The following is a 21,512-nucleotide window of genomic DNA, read 5'->3' as shown; positions in this document are numbered from 1 at the left end:
TCTACACCCAACATGTACACAGCATACATACAGATTTGTGTTCGAGAAACAACAAGCCACTTGAATCTGAAAAAACCTGTGTTTATTCTGCTTTACTGAAAAAAGCAGTGTATGAGAACCGGCTAGTTGGTATTCCATGCTGAAGTGACCATCGCAAGAGTGAACGCAGGACACTAAAAAGGTGACAAGAACAGGTGCGAACTTCCAATTGGTGTTTATTACGAAAAGGCATGTATATATACTCTTGTGCACTTGATCATAATCAGTTACAAGAGCGCACTAAGGCCGCCCCAAGGCCTAAGGCGGCCTCCCACATACAGACCCCAGGTATGCAAATTCTTTAATGTCAACGCTAGGGATAGTTTGCTAACGCAGTTGCCTTATGCGATATCTGCCCCCTCAATGATGGGCCTAGTGCTTTCTTGTGCGTTGCTTGCTATTATTTGGTTTTTCAGAGTGCATGACATTTGCATTGGGAGTTGTGGATTCCAAGGAAACCCTCTCTCCCTTTTGTACTTTTGCATTATGTTCCTGTAGTCTCATATTTAGGCACCTTCCCGTTTGTCCCACGTAACGCTGCCCACAGAAAAGAGGTGTGCTATTCACTGCTCCCCCTGAGCATTTCGACGAAACCTTTTCTGTGAGCAATGTTGCATGAAATTGATTGTCTGCTGACAGGGCTGGTTTTGGCACATAACTGAGATAACTTGATGGGTGCGGGAAAAACGACCGAAACTCCCGCCCTTTGGCCTATTTTCTTTAGTTTATGCAAGATAGCGTAATGTATGGGATGACTGCTAGATTCCTGCGAACAGTATCACATAGGTGTAACTAAAGAAAATAGGCCAAAGGACTGCAGTCTTGGTCATTTCTTCCGCGCCCCGCAAGCTATCCAAGTTATGCGCCAAAACCAGCCCTGTCAGCAGACAATCAAAATCATGCAACATTGTGCACAGAAAGGGTTTCATCGAATGCTCAAGAGGAATAGTGTATAGCATACCTCCTTCCTGCAGGCAGCGTTACGTGGGACAAATGGGAAGTTCCCTAAACTTGAGACTACAGGAACATAATCGGAAAGTACAAAACGGGAAAGGAGGTTTCCTTGGAGTCCATTGCTGCCAATGCAAATGTCATCGACTGTTTGAAAAAACAGAAATAATAGCAAGCAGTGTGAAAGAAAACACTAGACTCATCATTGAGGCAGCGGCTATTGCAGAATGCAACAGCGTTAACAAGCCATCCCTATAGCACTGACTGTTAAAGAATCTGAATATCTGGGGTCTGTATGCGGGAAGCCGCCTTAGGCCTTGGTGCGCTTGTTTATTTGTGATGACCATGTTGACTTGCACGATTGTAAGAGATTATGATCAAGTGTGCAAGAGTACATATACATACCTTTTTGTAATGAACACCGGTTGGAAGTTTACGCCTGTCCTTGTCGCCTTTTAAGTGTCCCGTGTCCAGTTTTGCGCAAGTCCTTTTCGCATAGACACTAGAAATTGGCTGACTAGAGGAAGGATTGGTTGAGACTTGGAATGACTGGCTGCTTGCAGAGGCCTTCGGCTTTGCCTGAAAAGTAAGAAACACCAATCAATTAAGGCTGTTCAATTATTTACCATCATCATCACTACTGTTACTCAGATAAACAATGATTTCGTATTCACAACTGTCACTACAAGTGCTCTTGTCAAAAGAAATGGTTCAGACTCAGCCATGTTGGTATATATTCATTCGTAGCCTTATAGCATAAAAAGCTTCAGATAGAAAGGACCCAAGTCAATTGATGGTTTGCTTGGAACAGTCAAAGATGTCACGTGCACATTATGACATTCGGAGATTACATCTCCCATATTTAGGTAGAGCTGCCATGGCCACATACTGCAGACCATAGTTTTCAACTTTCACTGCTCCATTAAACAACCTTGCAGATTTTACTGTTTCCCAAAACAATTAAGCACTCTTGAAACAAGCGCAAACCATGCATGTTGTTTACTTCCGACGCAGAACAAGCAAGCCAAAGATATTGTTCAGCTGACAGGCTGGTAGAATAGCGACAATACAAAAAAACCATGCTTGCACCACAACTGTGTCACAACAGCTGTCAGCCCCTTTCGGATATGGTTTGTTGTGTCACGGAAGAAGTATCAATGTGTAATATTCTTTTTACTCAAGAAGTGAAAATTGAAAGTTACGGTCGTGAATGTATCAACATACCCTTCCCATCTTCATAAAAAGTTATAATATTGCACTGTGTTCACCAAAAAATTTGCCCTTTTTGTAAAGAAGCCTGCAATTATACCTGGACCCCATACATGGCTCTGACAGGCAGTACTGTTTATTCTGTCCGTTTCTTGACTTGCAATCCCATAACGAAACAAATAATGCAACATATTTTTCTAGATTGCATTGGTTCATGCAAATGCGCTTAATTCGGGAAATTTCTGAAATGAATCAAGCCTCTCCTAAAAAATTTTAAAGTAGAGTAATTCATTAACATGCCTAAACATGAGCACTTCCCATAGATTTTGAGAGCCAATGAGGACAGAGCTATTTGCTCAAATTTCTGCGACTCATGGGAACAGGATGGCCAAATTCCGTGCTGTTAGTAAATGCAAAGAAAAAAAACTTTGGTCAATTTGTGCAATGTTTCGTTCCAAAATTTTTCTTCTTTATACCGTAGTGGGGATACTCTGTGGTAATTAGTTGAAATTATTGCTATTGGCCTGCAGTCTGGTACAAAATATTTTTAAACCCGCAGCGACAACACTATTTCCTTCGGATCTATCCAAAATGCAGATTCGGTAAAATCCAGGAAAAATGCTTCTAACTAAACAATTCATTCTATATTGTTTTTTGCAGAGACACCTTTTTTTTTTCTTGGAAAACTAAGGTTAATTTCATTGTCGCCAGGCTCGGGCAGCAAAATAAACTTTTAAATCAAAATTAAAAGTGATCGCCAGGCATGTCCAGTTGAATTTATCTGAACATGCCCAACTGTCTGCAGTACACATGTTGCCACTTTAAAGGCCTGCAAGAAGGCACCAGTTATATTTTCTAGGGCAAGAAGGCAATGAAGTATGTTACTTAAGGCAGTCACAGGAGTCCTGGATCAGTAGAAGAAAATTTAAAGACTATAAATTGTTTAGAAGACTTAAGTCACACATTACTGAGTCACCGTCTATAGCTTACCATTAGTCTTAAAAGTACCATCATTGCATTGTGATAAAACTAACCTAAGAGACTGAAACCTGGCATGATAAAAATGGAGCTTTAGAATGAAGGTTTGCTCAACAAGCAATGGAACAACAAAAAATGATATGCATGATAAATTAAAAAAAGCCGCTGTTGAGGACGGTAGAGAACTAGGCACCATGAAGAAATTTGTAAATATGCAAGCATAGGATGGAGTCAGTTGGCGCAAGCCATATATATTTACAGATTACTAGGAAAGGCCTTCATCCCGCAGTGGACATAATGTATGTGAGAGCGTATGTATGTCTGCGCCCCTTCGATTATGCAGTCCCAGACTGTCCACAAACCACCTGCGGCTTCTGGTCTCGCTAGCATTGACAGAAGGGCGCATCACAGTCATGTGATCCCGCTGCCTGGGACTGTCCGAGGTTTTGTTTGAAAGCACCGCGATTGGAGGTCGCTCTCCTGGCTGCTGTTGTCCGCTATTAGCTACTTAAATTATGGGGTTTTACGCGCCAAATCCACTTTCTGATTACGAGGCAAGCCGTAGTGGAGGACTCTGGAAATTTCGACCACCTGGGGTTCGTTAACGTGCACCTAGATCTAAGTACATGGGTGTTTTCATATTTTGCCCCCATTGATATGCGGCCACCGTGGACGGGATTCAATCCCGTGACCTCATGCTTTTAGCTACTTGTAGATTGCGCCCTACCCAGCAAATTCAGTAGCGTGGTCATCAAAATAATGCAGTCTCAGAGGCCATGTCGCCGGCACAACCATAAAGCTTGCATAATGGGATCGCAGCCTGAGCACATTGAACATGTTAACAAAGCTCAGTTTACATCGTGCTCTCGCTCTTCGGGCCCCTTAACCGCTGTATTTAAGCCAGCTCATTCATTTCCTGTAAAATTTAAGCGTCATTGCCACACAAAAATAAGCAAAAGCACGGTTGTGCCAGATCACTGTTCACCCACAAAGCACAGGCCGATATCCTCAAAGCTCGTGAAACCGTCTACTAAAGGCCTGACGTGTAAGAAGGGATCAGAAGGCCTGACGGGTAACAGAAGGGATCAGCACACATGACAACAGCAATCGGTGAAGCTCTGATTATACAGGTTGTCCCACATAACTTGAGCCAAACGATAAAAATATGCAAGTGTGACGTAGCTCGACAGAACCAAGGTAATGTTGTTTGCCGTCGCTTGGAGATACTCGGATATTTTTTCATTCCACCAAAATACATATTTCAACTTCGTTAATTAATCAACTTTTCAAATATTATAACTAGATTAGAAGTGTCCATGAGAAAATTGTAGAGCAACATGAAAAGCTCCCCATACAGCTTTGTGTTGTTCGAGACATGCTGCGTAGAAGTGTTTTTTCGAGAAAGAAGCTCGCGAATACACGCAAAGTGCTGCGAATGGACAGTCACGCAACAATTTAGTGTGTATTTGCAGGCTTCTTTCACGCTAGGAAAAACACTTTTATGTAGCATGTATTAATCATAATATTTGAGAATTTGATTAATTACCGAATACTAATTATTTAATCTGGCAAAATGAAAAAAAAATGAGTATTTCGAAGCGAGGGCAAACAACATTACCTTGGTTCTGTCCAGTTATGTGACATTTGCATATTTTTAATGTTTGGCTGAAGTTACGTGAAACACCCTGTATGCCATGCCAGCTACCAGCATTAAATATCTACATGCAATATGATACGTTTCCTCGTCCACCAGTTTCACTCATCTGAAAAGCGAAATCTACCTGTTTACTATGCATATAGCAATGAGCATGACAGATTTCACGAAACACATCAAGAAAAGCAAGCATTTGCGCCTGATCACTGTGCTTTGTCTTAAAAAACACAAGGACTAAGGTTGCAGCAATTAGACCACTCATGAAAACCTCGCATTATGGCACACGAAGCATCGATTTAACGGAAGCGATAGCTGAGTGCATGATATTTGCTGTCTGGAATGCGCAAAGTACACATAAACACACAGCCTCTTTTAAAACATGGCGTCAAGCCCACGTGCATCTTTTTAAGACAGCCGCCGTCTGCTAGCTTCTTGCATATGTCAGAACAAATATCTGCTGACAGCTCTGAGAGTCCGCAGAGTCTGTGACTTCTGGTAAAACGAATGCGATACTGGGTGCTCTCGGACTGGTGGATAGGGCGTCCGAAGCTGATTGAGAAAATCGAATGCGGGACAGCAGTGCTAAGCAGTCCAGGACTATCAAGGACTGATAATCGAAGAGGCCCACTAATGCTTTGTGTTCCTATCCTATGTAATCTCTTCATACTGGTCAGCTCAAGCTGCATGGCAAAGAAGCCCCTAGTTAGTGCTCTGAAGACAAGCCTCTTGCCCAAACATTGGCCATAGAGACAACCATCGTTCGGCAACTGTTGATCTGTTCATAGAAGTGAGAATTCCGCGACAAACTTTCCAATGAAATAAGCAATATGATGATGAACTTGTTTCATAAAACTTCATAAGTACACCGGACCTTTGACTCACTTTTGCATGTAAGTAAATATTATGAAATTGTCGCTGTGAACAGTTGTCCCCGACTGCTGTACACTTGTGATAAAAAATTTACCGTATTTGAAGGTTTGTATAAGTAGCCAGGAGAGCCGCACTTGCTGTATGGCTCATCATCTAATTTGGAAAAAAATTCAGCAGTGAGCAGCAATTGTATCACTAATGACCTTGAACATCTTTTATAATTATTAATTTGTAAACACCTGTTGTCGAACAGCCCACTTACTGAAGTTTTGAACACATTGTACACAATTATAGCACGTACTACACAAAATAAGATCTGTAATAGACCTTACCAAATACAATATTAGTGTGGCGGCAGGTCAAATGGCTCCTCAGCAATGCTTGCGTCCTTCCTGGGAGAACAAAAGACGACATTAGGCTTACACTGGCAGCACCAAACCACATAATTTAAGTTGCAAACAAGTGCCCCAGAACATAGGAAGTTCTAATTAGATATGGTCAACCTGCTTAACCATGTCACAGACATTGAATGGCAGAATGTACATTTATAGAGCCTCAACTCTATGAAATACATGCTAATACAAACATGCTAGTACACAGAATCAAATTGGATGCATGAAAATACTCAGTAGACTTTTATTTCCTAGCAACCACAAGTTGCTCTTTGTGAAGTGCAACAAGTGAGTGTCTAACCTACACTAAGAAGGTGGAAAATTCGGCATCCTTTCTGGTGAATAACTAACCATATCTCTACCGGCACCCAGCAATACAAAGGTGAATTGTTAGCATTATATTGATTAAAGAAATAGTTCAGTGCTACCAAGCAAGTACAATAAATAAATTATTTCGAATTCATCTTCATGTCAGGCTAATCAAGTTAATTTTCTTTGGTTCACATGAGAGAATGGTTCGAAAAAAATATTGGAATCTGTCAACAATGTTGAAGCAATTTTATGACGGCCTGCAGATAGCAGTTGTTGAAATAAGACCTGGGGCAGGGGGAGAAAAGACAAAGAAGTGTGATAAAACAAAATGGGGCCTGTGCTGTGCAGCTACTAAATGCAGTTTTATTAAAGTATGATGTGCAAAACAGCATATGTAAGAGATGCGAGACCCTCAGCTGGTATTTTGCAATGTTGTTACGGGAAATTGTTTCAAGGACCATGACTCCTTAACCGTTCTAGGGTCAATGACGTAAATATACCACACCGCAAAGTACAAAAATGGTCAATGCCGTATATTTACGGCGCTGTCTGTAGGTTTAAAAAGCACGACAATTTCCTAACCTTTTCTTTTCTGTCATGTGCTGCCACTATGTGGAAATACAGGGAATTTCTCTTGCACGCCTCACTCTCTCAGTTTTCGTTGCATGGTTTGTTTTAGCGCTAGTTTGCTCCTGCGCGTCTATGTACTACCGCTTGCGCATTGGCGTGCGTGCGGGCAGGGGGCGGTTTGGGTTTTGTTTTCGCTGGCGGTTTTGGCTTCTTGCGCCTGCAAAACTGATGGCTATCTCGTTACTAATCGCTCAAAAGGCTACTGCTTGTTTCTCGCTCATTTAGTGCTCGCAGGGGTGCGCATAGGAAGGATGCTGCTGTGCATGAGCTTCTGTTGCTCCTTTTCTTTTTTTTTGAGATTCGCGAAAACTAATTGCATCTGGCTGGCGATAAGATGAAGATTAGCGGAAGTTTGTACACGTTTTGCTTTTTTGATGGGCACACAACCGCACAGTTTTCTTGAGTGCGTGCACCTACACAGTTCGATTATGCTATGGATGTACTATCATAAGCAATATGAAAGGGAACACAGGAACGTGTGGCAAACAGACTCGGAGCGATACGCGGATGGCGCTGTGAAAAACGAAGGGGGAAAGGAGAGCGCTCTTCCACTAACTGTTGGCACTCCCACCACGCTCGTATTTCTACAAAGGAGCAGCTTACGTCATGGATCGTCCAACAGCCGATAAGACGGTGAGATCGTCGCCAGTGACTTACACCTATTCACTTTCTTTTCTTTCATTCTCTTTTTTTCTTCGTGCAACCGCTTGATAGTACTCTGAGAAAAAGTTTGCCCTGTATTTCAAACCGATTCTTTATTTGAATAGACGCACTCAGTTGTCAGTGGCACCTCGAACAGCGGCGACGCTCGAACCAATGACGACAGAGGAATAGAATAAAGAAAAATTTTAAAAAGAAGAACATTGACAAACTGCCTCTCGCGCGACTTTGTTGCACGAAGTTCGTTCAGAAAAATTCACGTCGCACACTGCAGTGGCCCACGCAGAGCAGTCAACTCTGAATTTGTAACCTCAAGATGCCTCGAGTGCCTTTTAAAGAACGGGAAAACATAATAGAAATGTCTAAAAGAGGTTATACACAGCGCAATATTGCTCTCGTGACAAGCCGCCCATTGAAAACGGTCAACCGGATTATCCAGGCTTACCGAGACGAAGGACGCATAAACGATGCGCCGCACCGCACACGACCTCGATCGACAACGAACGACCAAGACCTTTGCATCGTGGCTGCCGTCAGCGACAAACCATTTCAAAGTGCAAAGGACGTTCGAGGCGCTCTTGGCTTGAACAACTTGAGTGACAGCATGGTACGATGAAGGCTTAGAGAAGCAGGACTGCGAAGTCGCATCGCCACACAGGAACCTCTGCTCACCGCAACCAACAAAGCGGCTCGCCTGAGGTTCGCTACTGAATACCGCAGCTGGAGCGAGAGTGGGTAGAAGTATGTAGTTTTCTCTGATGAGTCCACGTTCTCGAGTCGCTGGGACCAACGAAAGAGAGTGTGGTGGACCGCAAACGCACGCTTTAGTCCGCAGAATATCCAGGAGGTGGCCATCAGTGGACGCGTGTCTGTGAACATCTGGGGGGCGATTTCCCACGCAGGCCTACGCCCACTGGCGAGAATTGATGGGAGGTTCACCAGTGCTGCGTATTGCACTCTGCTCGAGCACCAGATGATCTCTTATGTGTTGAACAGGCCGCAGCCAGATGGGTGTTATTTTTTCCAGCAGGACTTGTCTCCCATTCACACATCGAAGGACGCGGCGCGCCTTTTGGAAGAGCGAGGGGTAATGCAACTTCAGTGGTGTGCGAAGGGTGCCGACATGAACATTATAGAGCACGTTTGGGGCCGTATGAAAGTGAACCTTTCGAAGAGCTCACTACAATTGGCGAACTCCGACCAACTATGGGAAGCAATAGAACATGAGTGGAAGCGCCTTCAGCATGATACCGCATTCATCGAGGCTCTCTACGCGTCTTTGCCTCAAAGAATGGAGGCCATCGTTCAAGTCGATGGTGGCATGACGCATTATTAGGCCACCAACGAACAAAACAAAGGACGAGGATAAGCTGCAATAACGCTATTGCCTTATTTCATTTGCTTCAATATCTTTTTAATATTCGGCAAGTGCCAATAAACTAACTTGGAACGCACCCTTAAAGACCATATTTTCCCGGTTTAGAAGACTTACCATAAATCAATATCGAAGTCTGGAACAGTGCTATCTTTTGTAACGATTCGACGCAAAAGGTTACCAGTGACGAAATATCGAACAGTGTTCTGGCGATGCGAAATTCCGCACTTTGCAGACACATGGCGGGAGTGCGAACAGCTGTTAGAACAGCGTCCCCCTTTCCGCTTTGTTTCCGATGGTGGCCGCTGCGTATCACCCATACAGCTGGGTCTGAGGGTGTTTTCTACGCGTTCCTGTGTTCCTTTTCATATTGCTCATAATAGTACATATTAGTGTAAGAGCAGGAACATTTGAGTCTTGCAAGGTATTCTCGTGTGCACATTTTCAAAGCTTTGAACTATAACAATGTATCAAATTTTTTACTGTTATAGGTTTATTTCCTTTTTTATTATTGTTATTCATGAATACAGAGTACATAAGTACCAACACAAAATAATTTTTTCCTCGCTTTACGGACACCCTAGAAAAATTACGGTCAATTTTTTTCGAAATAAGTCTCTAAGAATTGGAATCTGCAATAAAAAAAATCGAACCTGGGCAATCGAATATGGTGAAAAAGATCGACCCTCAAAGGGTTAATTATATTCATGTAATCTTTAGAAACGGATGGCATAAAGGACATACTTGTTGACAGTTTCATAGCGAGTCATGAACCCGATGCACGCGGGAGTTAAATAAGCATCTTTAAAACATGCTCTAGAAACTTGCAAAAAGCAAGTTGAAAGCAAGTTTCTATAACCTCTCACAACACCGAGCTTCACCTACAAGTGTTGTAACATTTCCTTGCAACGTGCAGCACTGTTTTTACAGACATAGTTTGAATCACTGTGTCACAAGCTCTGGAAACAAAAGTGCATAAGTGCTAAACAAGCACATATGATGCCCTACTCCTACTGCACAGACACATTTATCTACACCAACACATGTAGATGGATTATGTCATCCATTTGGTAGCTTCTGATCATGTTCCAAAGCATGAATCTTATAACTGCAAATTCTATAAGAATGTGACACCAACTGATTACTTGGGGACAACACGAAAATACGGGAGAAGGCCAGACAACACGAGCGCAGGCTAAGACTTTTGGTTAATTGCACACACACACACGCACACGCACGCACACACACAAATAAATATTAGGCCTATTTGTCCTGCCTAGTTGCAGCTGCAGGACAGCGGGATGTTGTAAACAACCACACACTTGAACTGCTGCATGTGCCTCTTGCCACACTTTGTGTCAAGGCCTGGTCTGATTCACCTTTTTGAACCCAGATTGCTTGACGTGACAAATAAATGTTCTAGCTCTTCCAACAGTCTTTTTGAGACTATGGCTGACCTTCTGAATGTGATCGAACAGTAGTCACACCACTGTAGGCCAATGTTAGACCTGGGTATAGAAGTTCTCCTCGACTTGTTGAGGATGCTATTTCGTGCTTCTGTGACAGAGCTTCACAGCCGAACAGTGCGCTGATGTGAAAGGCAGAATTCCCTCCTTAAAAGATGGGGCATAGATGCAGCGCACATGACACTCACCAAAGAAAACAATGAGGTCAAGAAATGGAAGATCACTGTCTAGTGGTAGTTTTCCAGTAGAACACGTTGTGAGGCTACTTTGTGCAGAGCTTTCAGAAGATGAAGCGCCAACAGAGACAACACAGTAAGAAAGAACAAAGACAGGACAAGGCGCTACTTGCAACTGTTTATTGAGGTCAAAAGCAGCTGAATATGTAGCCATGGGGAGAAGGGGAAGAAAAAACAGAAGCATTGCTTGTGTGAAGGCACACGCGCGAGAACACAGAAGATGAAGGGAATCATAAGATTAGCCAAAATCTAAAACTTATCTGAAAACATGCATTCACTTGTGTAAATATTCAGACACAGGCATGCTGACACAGGCATCCCCTCTATTCTTAACCTGGTTGGCCTCCAACAGTTCATGTGCCACAGTGTATTTGCTTTTAAGCACGATCGTTGTATCATGAAGCCTTGCTTCACATACTTGCTTATTCCCATTCTTGCAGGCCTTGCAATGAAGTGGCAAGGTTGAGCCATAACTATTTTTCAGCGAAAGCTTGTGCTCCCACAGGTGTTCACTAATACATCGGCCAGTTTGCCCGATATACTTTTCCCACACTTCCACGGTATACGACCGCTGCTTCACAGTTCACAAAAGGATTTGTATGTTTAATAGAACACTCTACTTTTAGAGTCATGAGATCCAATCAGGCGGCACAAAGTAGCAAGCTTTCGGGGCGCAGCAAAAACCACAGGAATTTTATATATTGCGGCGACGTGTTTAAGATTACGCGCCACTTCGTGAGAATACGGTATCGCCACTGGATACGGCAGAAATTCTTTGTGGGCACGAGGTCGGTATACCGACCCTGCAATTAATTGTTGCAGTATAAGTTTATGCACTCCAAGACTGTTAAACGTGCGAGTGCCACTATGTGCCTTGAATTTACCCTTAAAGAATTGTGCTGTCATAAGGCACACAAAACCTTTGACGAACAGATTTTGAAGTTGAAGAAAGCTGGCTTTCCTTGTTTGGTATTGAGTAAAGTTTCGGAGGCGTTGTTGAAGAAGGTGCATAAAGAAAGAAACTGAAGCAGTGAAGAAGGTCAAACATTGGAAAAGAAAGCTAAACCAGTGGTGATATCGTATTCTCACAAAGCAGCGCATAATATTACACATGTCATCGTGAAATACAGAATTCCTGTGGTTTCTTCCGAGCCCCAAAAACTTGCTACTTTGTGCCGTCTGATTGGATATGATGACTAAGAAAGTAGAGTGTTCTAATAAACACACAAAACCTTTTGTGAAGTACGGAGAAGGAGTAAACCGGACAAACTGGCCGATGTATTAATGAACGCCTGCAGGAGCACAAGCTTTCACTCAAAAATGGTTATGGCTCCAACTTGCTGCTTCATTGCAAGGCATGTGAGAATGAGAATAAGCAAGCACGTGAAGCAAGGCTTCCTGATACAACAATCATGTTTAAAAGCAAAGACACTGTGGCATGTGAACTTTTGGAGGCCAACCAGGCTAAGAAAAGAGGGGACGCCTGTGTCGACACCCCGTCTCCGACTATTTACAGAAATGAACGCATGTTTTTAGATAAGTTTTAGATTTTGGTTAATCTTATGATTCCCTTCATATGCCTCTTCCATATTTTTGCACATGTGCATTCACGTAATCAGTGCTTCTTTTTTTTTCTTCCCCCTCTCCCCATGGCTATATATTCAGTGCTTCTGACCTCAATAAACAGTTGCAAGTAGCACCTTGTCCTGTCTTTGTTCTTTCTGACTGTGCTGTCTCTGTTGGCACTTCATCCATTGAAATGTAGTTTTCTTCCTTCCATAAGCTCATCTAGCACTGTAGAGAAGACAGAAAACAAATCACTCAACCCATTTAGTAGGCTTACTTCACGTCATATAGGGTAGAAAGTTTCCAATGAAGCAGAATACCTTTTCTACGCTGGTTCTTACAGCAGCTAGTGTTTTACGACTAGCTGACAGTGTTCTCGGCTGTGAAAAGTCGCAATTAAAGTGGTTGAGCAACTTTTTAATGTTTCCTACAAAGTACCACGCATGTTCAAGTAAGCAAAACTACTACTGAAAGGCAAGCTCCACTATCTGGGCCTGAAGATTTTCTGTGGTGAGCATAGAGCTGGAGCTATTCCCTGCACTCAAAGGTGTTTCTACCTTTTCTATTGGTGCACCTGAACACTGAAGCATGTTGTTGCTGCAGGAACACCGGAGAGCACATTTAACACTTCGTACCACCCCGACGTGGAGGGGAGCCTCCATAACCAAGTACGTTTGCTTTCAACAGTGCGTTCGCACTGCCTTTTAGCATGCATTGCCAAGAAGCATTTAATGGAGTTGAATGTAGCTGACGTCTCAGGTCAGACAACTTCGAGAAAGCCAAGGCCTATGATTGTTATGCAATTTGTACACAAAGGCAACCATCAATTCAAGCAAATTACTCAGAGAGTTGAAACTACCTTTTTATTTTCACTGCCAAGCAATCTGGGCACGTTCAAAATGCTAACCGGACCAGGGCAACACGTGAAGTTTACATCAAAAAGTATGTGCTGGAGTTCATAGGTACTACGGTTGGTGCTGTTTACAATATGCCACTGTCCTGCAGCCGCAATATGTAGGACAAACCGGCCAACGACTCAAGGATTATCTTACAAACATGCACAGACCCTTGACACAACATGGGGGAGCAACATAGCTATTGATGCCGCTTTGTGCAGTTGTACACCAAATTTTTAGCAGTGAAGTATCTTCATGACACATTTTCATAGCAGACATAACTTTCAGAATAGCTCCCACTATGCTAGCGTGTCATCACTTAACCTGCTTGGCAAATTGAAGTATTCAGATCAACCTGCCGGAGCATTCTGAATTGGGCTGCTTGTTGGTGCATGTTTAGAAGGGAACCGAACAGGGCTACAGACGGGACAAAGGGAATACGTTGCTGTGTACAACGCTGTCACTCCGTACTGGCAGTAGCACTGTTCGTTCCCTTTTAAATATTCATATCTTTTGGTCGCCTGACCACGCAACATAGCTGCGAGCTCAGGCTATAATTTTACATTGTTACGTTGCCTTCCAATGTTGCACTTAATTACATCATCGCATACTCACCTGTTATAGTTAGCTCAACACTAGCTCACAGTGAGCTTATTCGTGGCTAATCTTAGTTACCATGGAGCCATGACAGTGCTAACGATCAGTGTGCAGTGTTGTTGCATACTCATTAAGCCAACACTAGACAAACAGTTATTTTATTGGTGCGTGTTTTATCTGTTGCCTCAAGTCTTGAACTCTGGCACTATAAGTGTTTTTTTAAACACCACTTATATGTGCAACCAAGTCAGGTATGAAACAATATCCCTTTCAAGTTGACGTGCTCATACTGAACCAATTTGTTGCCACAGGAAAACAAATCATCAATTATTCTTTGAATGCACTTGCAAAAATTACTCTACTTGCATAGGCCTCGTCATTCCACCAACATTTGCAATCACTGTCTAATAAGACTGCATATGCAAGACAGATATACAATAGAATGGCACAGCTTACCAGAACAAAGAACACCACTACACAGACTGCTGTGGCACACTTTCTCAGGCCCGCTGGCTGAGAAATTGTGCACAAACCGCCACACAGACATCCTTGACAGGTGCAATAGCTGCAATTGAAGCAAATAATATCAGGTATTTTCAGACCGGTTGTCCACAGTAAAGCAAAAACATTTTCATATACAAATACTCTTGTACATAAGCTTGTCACCGAATTACCGATTGCTGTGGTATCGCTTGGCGTCTTCAATTGTATCGTTCAACTCATTTAAAGAAAAGACTTCATGAAGCACCTTCTATTCGGCAAAACAGCAGACATTTTGCTCTACATAACTCACAACATGTATTTTAGAATAATTATTGTATTGATGCCTGTATGCTGAAAATTAGTCTACGCAATTAGAGACAGTCAGTATTAGAACCATCCTTTAACATCAGTGTTGACACATCTTTTGATTTTTTTATACCAGTTTGGAAAATTTGTAACTTTGGATGTCCATTACACACTTTTGGGCACCCCTATTCTGTGTCAAGGTTACGTTAAAATTACTTATCACATGCACTTGCTTTACAATTACGGCCGCAGATGGGCAAAATTTACGTGCCAATCCACTCCCAGATTACGTTAAATGCTGACGTATTGCGTCAGAACGTTGATAGTCAGCCTGGTAGCTGTATGAAGTAAAAACAAAACAAAAACAAAAAATCGCGAAACATCTGATGCCGATTATCAGCTAGCAAAATAATCAATTTCTTCTCCAGCGACCCTTAATGGGTATCACGCGGACACTTTTAAGTGCGATCGCGCACGATTGCTCGGGCTCGATCCCAAAGTGTTCCAAGGCACAGTGTTACACCAGTGTTACCTAACACTGCAGACCGCACGAGGTTACGGCAGCAAGCACGCTACACCGTCCATTCACTGTGATGTAGGGGCATCGCATGCAACATGCTCCATGAGGTCTTCATACACAAGCAGACTCAATTCCAGAAGCAGTCTTTCAATTACGGGTATGAACACAGCGATTATGCACGCCAAGCACACTGCGTCCTAAGCTTAAGGAAAAATAGAATTTCGCTGTGATGCAATGCGCCGCCGAATACGGCTAACATAGTGTTACAACGCGCCGTGAGAGATTGCTAAGGAGAACAGTACGTAACTTCACTTTATTTTGGAATGCCAAGAACACATCACAACACATTGCAAAACTGGAATGCCAATGTCAGTAAACCAGCTGCCACATACAGCCGATAACGAACTGCTACAGACGACATCGTCGCTGATGTTGCCTACGCGTCTTAATGTACTCTATATGAAATGAGCACAACAAACGCTACACCATTAATCACAGACTCCCAATGCCGCGGCTTTATCAATCCTTACGGCCAAGCGGGAATGTCGTTACAGGGCATTGACAGGGCATGCTCACACAACACAGTTGAGCCCGTCAGCGGCCATCGCGATGCATTTCGCACGCGCGACGTGCACCAACAACAAAAAGGACACTTAAATCACTTACTTGCGTAGCAGTCCATCGTCGATTCCTTCTTATTCTCTCAGTGAAATCCCAAATGCAACAGGTCTACCACCACCACACACCGCCATTTCCAGCCACTGTCCACTCTGTACTGTTGCGGCGGAGAAATGCAACCCGTCGTGTAGAAGCGATGAAGGGTGGTAAGCAGCGCCACCACTGAAACCTCTTCCGTTTGTGTGTGCGTACTTACGATTCGCCTATGAATAATGTTCAAGCAGCGTTACCTATAGTGATATTATGTAACAGCTGGTAAACGTGGGCCGTGTCTTTTCTTTATATTCGCTGCGTGGTGATTTTTCGCTCTTAACATGCTCAGTTGCCCTCCACATGAAATTACGGACGGTTTTCCGTATTTCAAAAACAGAGCTCACGTCCGTTTTTTTACGTAGAATTCCGCCGTTTTTCATGAAACTGAACGGTCTACGTAATTTTTACGGCAGGTTTGACCGTAAAATTACGGAAATTTTTTACAGTGTGCCTATACCGCGAGCGTCAGCGCAAGCAAAGGGATGGAGCAACTTGCACGCGAATAAAAGCACGCCAATATATGTAGAGACAGAAACCCCACGGGCAAAAAAAAAGACAAAAAAAGAGGCACTGCTATAAAGCATGCTCACCACGCGAAGCACGCAAAAGCGAAATAGAGGTGAAAGAATGGTGAACTGTTCCGATAAAACGTTCCGCTAAGGCGAGTATATTGTAGCGACCACTTAGCCAATTAAATTATTTAGCCTACACATTCGTTCAATTATTACGTGAGATGTTGATAAAACTGCGGCCTACAGTTCTGCGGCACTAAACATTTGGTACATCGGGTACGTGAGCTCGGGCTGCTGGTTACCGGAGTATTCTTTACCATTCACGCCCAGTCAAGCCGGCGTCAAGCCGGTGGTCTTCAGACATATGTGACAATCCCTCCCCCTCCGCCCCTCTAACTGGCATCTGGCACCCGGGGCCCGTGACCCCCCCCCCCCTACTCTCTTACTACGCCACGGCTCACTCCTTATCCTTCCCAGTCTTGTAGCTTGAATACTTCTTGTACGCATGTAGTGAATAGCATTGGGGAGATTGTGTCTCCTTGCCTGACCATTCTCTTGACAGATATTTTTCCACTTTTGTTTAGGACAACTAAGGTAGCTGTTGAGTTCACCTAGATATTTCCCAAGATATCCACGTATACCTTCTATACTTCTTGAATACACAACTTCTCCATGGGTGCTGGTGTTTCTCCTGAATCAAATGCCTCTTCATAATCTGTGAAAGCCATATAGAGCATATCATATTGACCTGTAATAAAGAGGTGGACAGCAGAAGCGAACACAAAAACGACACGGGTGGTAACTGTCAACTTGTTTATTCACGGCAACCCGTGGCAATATATACACATATAAAACGCGCGCAGAACGCAGCAACAATATTTATCGGCCTATCGGGGCAACCACTTATCAAAAATATCTATCTCCGATTGGAACAACCTAATGGAAATATCACTAACACAGTCTTGGCCTTTCTTTTTTATGTGATATGCCTCCATCAGTTCGCGTCCTGCTCTCTCCCTGCAATCTTTATCTGCTTGAAAAGTGGTTTACATGGGTCGGCATTGCAGTGCGCAGGCAAGTGCGCCAATTCATCTTTTGTAACCTTTTGTTCATGTTCCTTGGCTCCGTCATTCAGGCACCGTCCCGTCTGCCCTATGTAAGACTTGCCACACACCAGGGGGATTTCGCACAGAACTCCTACATTGCATTTGGCATACGGCTTGGTATGATTCTTGCCACAGCCTTGCTTTCCTTTAGGATAACCGGAGGTGTGAGGGCAGAGCCGCGCCAACTTAAGAGGGTTTGAAATGACAAGGGCGCCTCCAAGCCTGCCTGCCACCACCTCTAGGTTGTGAGTGACCCTGTGAACATACGGTACCACTTTAGGCCTTACGGCCATACTAGTTCTCACCCTTGCTTTGTCCCTATATAATTTTATCTTCTGCAGGAGGGTTTCCACCACTGGCGTTAATATCGAGTCAGAGAACCCTGCCGTCTTAAGACGGGAAATATGACTGTGAAAAGCAAGCTGCATCCTGTGCACACACGACTTGCAGAGAGCTGATTCTAAGCAGAGCATCGCAACTCCACGTTTAACAATCTTTGACAGGGAGGAGTCATATGGCACCAAACCCATCTGTGCCCGAGGGAAGTACTGCCAGCACGCGTGGCCTTTAGCAAAGCAGATGCTTAGGTCTATAAAACGCAGGGAATTTTCTAGTGGAAATTCGTCAGTAAAAGAAAGCCCTTCACCGTGTTGTCCAAGAGTTACCAAAATGCTGTGACAAGTAGTTAAACTGTCTCGCCCGTTAAAAACAATCAAAAGCTCGTCAGTATGTTTAAAATCGCACCCCCAAATGCCTCATCAAGCGCTGTGTATATGGTAGCTAAGAAAATATTGCACAAAAGCGGCCCAATACACCAGCCGATGCAGATTACATGCTTCAGCACAAAGAAGTGCTCGTCAAAACTGATAAATGTGCTATTAAGACAGGTCTCTAAGAGCGGTGAAAAATCTTCCACCGAGATACAAGATGCGTTGTAGAAAAGAATAGTGCCATTTTTCTTCGATACACATCTTCACAGCAACAAAAAGATGTTTAGGAGGAACGGAGTAGAGAAGATCCACATCTACCGAAAAAACCGGACCTGTGTCCTGGTTAGTCCTTAGAAAATCAACAGCCTCGTCAGAGATTTCTGTAAGAAAGGAGTCGGATACAAAAAGAGTCTTCGAACTCGTTAAAACGAAGCGGCTAACTTGAATATGCCACATTCCACACTCGCTAACGATTGTCCTGAATGTAATGCCGGGCTTATGCGTCTTCGCAGTGAAGAAAACACTTAGTGCAGCATCCGAAGCGCTACTCATGTCCCTAGCTAGTCTATCGAGATTAGGGGACTTGCACCTTCTTACAACCCTGCTTTTTACTCTGGCTTCAGAGTTTCTAATAGGTTTAGAATTTTTCTTCAGTGCCTCAGAGGCTTTAACACCAAAGACGCCCTTCGGGAGCAGAACAAATCCCCTCCTTGTCTGCTTTAAAATTACAAGCTCGGTTTCTTTACAAGAGGTCAAAGTCCTATGTATGGCGGATACTGTTCGACTGCAAGTCGGTTTCGAGACACTCCTGCTAAGACAGGCAACACCTCCCAAGAGGTAGCTGTCATGGTGATCCCGCGGAGCCTTCTTCGCCACCCGTCCGTTCAGAGCAGCCCGTTCAGGGGCACGAATTTGACGCCCTTCGACGCGATGATTCGGTCCTTTCCCAGTACTTTGCTTTCGGTCCTTCGGCCTGTATTAGCGGTCAATATGGTATGCAGTAAACACCAACTAGGCCAGACTGAAGTTCTTCTGAATCATACAGAGAGGTTACCTGTATTCCGCAGATTTCTCAATTACCTTATTGATGACATGGACGTATCTGTTGAAGAATATCTTTTCCAGAAACCAGCCTAACTGTTTTCTTGGTTGATTAAAGTCAAATGTTGACCTGGAAATTATCTTGTAATTATTAATTTTTACTTGGAAATAACATTGTTCAATATTTCATACAATACCGAAAGCAAGCGAATGTGCCTATAATTCATCAATTGTTTACCGTCTCCCCTTTTACGGAATATTATAATACTGGCATTCTTCCCGCTCTCTGGCACATTATCAGTCGTGAGGCATTACGTATAAAGGGCCGCAAGCTTTTCAAGCGTAATATCGGTTCCATGTTTGATTAAATCGCCTCTTATTCCATCTTCTCCTGTCGCTTTTTCCCGGGTCATGTCTTGTAAGGCCCTTCTTACTTTATCGATAGTTATAGGGGCCTCAGTATCCTGTTTATCACCACTTTCAATGAAGGTTGCGTGGTTGCTCTAGGTATAATGTACCGGTCAGTATAAAATTTTTTCTGCTTTTACTATATGATCGAAATTGCTGATGACATTACCCTTCACTACATACATCTTGCCCTTTCCTATGGCAAATATTCTTCTTACGTATTTGATGTTGCAGTCATTTTTTACTGCTTCCTCAACCTTTCCGACATTTTAAATTTGCAAATCGCTTAGTTTCCTATTGTTTATCAGTTTTTGAAGTTCAGTGAATTCTATTTGACCTTCTGAGTATGTATGTATGTATGTATATATATATATATATATATATATATATATATATATAGAGAGAGAGAGAGAGAGAGAGAGAGAGAGAGTGTGTGTGAAACGTGAATTCCTAATTTTTCCGGGGACTGCATTTCATCCTTTAACAACTTAATGTCATCGCTAAACACAAGACTGCTCAAGGCAACGTGATTTCTCACTTACTAGAATGTTATCGTTGATTCTATCTGTTATGTATGTTCTCGCAGAATATTCTAAAATCAGATCGTATGCGCGATACCCATCGTGCGGTTGTTTTTGGAAGGCACGCGGGCACTAGCAATAACCCTGGAAGTTTTGACGAGTCATGTGTAAAACTTGGCGCGCTTGACCGGCAGACCACATTTCGACAATTCCCAACTGCGTTCGCCGCTATCTATATTTTGCTTCGAGTGGCAGTTGCATTTGTGGGCACATGCTCGCCCAATAAAAAGGCACAGTTTCGTCAATCACAGTTTTGCTAATGTGTTCTTGAAACTCATTACAACGCGACATATCTGGCGGAGTTGCTGTTACGCCCATGTACCGGACGCCCCCGTCCAACCGAGAGCCTAGTCCGAAGCATGAAGAGGACGCCAACACCGCCCCGGACCATCTAGCTGACCGCAGACTACAAAACGTGCCACCGGAGCATGGACTTCTACGCGACCAGACCAGAAAGACCAACACCAAATCAGCAGGGACGATGACACCTGCAGCGTCGCCTGTCAACCTCGGGATCTACCGCACTTCCGCGGACCATCTGCTCAAGACCCAGAAACTTCGCTGGAGGCCTACGAACGAATCTTGGTATTCAACGACTAAAACTGCGAGGACAAGCTGCACCATGTCTATTTCTCCTTGGATGACTCTGCTCGGACATGGTTTGAGGATCGAGTCAACCCTACTGTCATGGGACCTGTTTTGAAGCAGCTTTCTTGAGGCCATTACGAGCGTCGTACGAAGAGAAAGGGCTCAAGTTCTCAACCCCGAACGCCAGCTACATAACGAAAAGGTCGCCATTTTTGAAGGAAGAGGTGACCCGCCTGTTTCATCATCTTGAGCCCGACATACCAGAAGAAAAGACAGGTCGTTTCCTGATGAGGACTGTGAAACAAGAGTTGTTCGCCCGACTAATTCGCAACCCACTAAAGACCTTTGTCGGAAGCCACGGCCACCGATATAACGCCGATAATGCGCACCACCCCCAAATGGTTACGCCGAAACACGAGGTCCAAGCACATGGCAAAGACGACTTTAGCGATACCATCCGAGCAATCGTGCGCGAGTAGCAACAGAGGAGGATCCCAAGGTCGCAGCCTCAGGTGTCCTTGATCGATCACGTCACCCGAGAAGAGATCCAGTGGTCATTAGGACTTCCCAAAGTGCAGCCGTAATCACCACAGCCGCAGACTGAAGCAATGACCCATGCCGTCGTCATATTCCCCCTCCACGCTGGCGTAAAGCCTCACGACGCCGCAATTGTAAGTCAGATGTAAGTTTCTCCAATCACAGTTCTGCTACGATG

General features: G+C 43.7%; 1 protein-coding gene and 1 long non-coding RNA gene across 8 annotated transcripts in view; one reads left to right on the top strand and one right to left on the bottom strand.

Moving 5' to 3' along the window:
* The window catches only part of nab (NGFI-A-binding protein homolog), a 1,159,032-nt gene that overhangs the window by 324,671 nt on the left and 812,849 nt on the right, over positions 1-21,512 (top strand). The window lies entirely within an intron of this gene.
* On the bottom strand, positions 1,503-14,356 carry LOC139059584 (uncharacterized). Its single transcript, XR_011514214.1, has 3 exons — positions 14,288-14,356; positions 6,034-6,093; positions 1,503-1,569 (listed from the first exon to the last, which is right to left on the bottom strand). It is a non-coding gene; the product is annotated as an uncharacterized lncRNA (long non-coding RNA).

This window comes from Dermacentor albipictus, chromosome 4 (genome assembly GCF_038994185.2).
Source record: "Dermacentor albipictus isolate Rhodes 1998 colony chromosome 4, USDA_Dalb.pri_finalv2, whole genome shotgun sequence".
Lineage (NCBI taxonomy): Eukaryota > Metazoa > Arthropoda > Arachnida > Ixodida > Ixodidae > Dermacentor > Dermacentor albipictus.
This window is presented reverse-complemented; position numbering and strand designations above follow the sequence as displayed.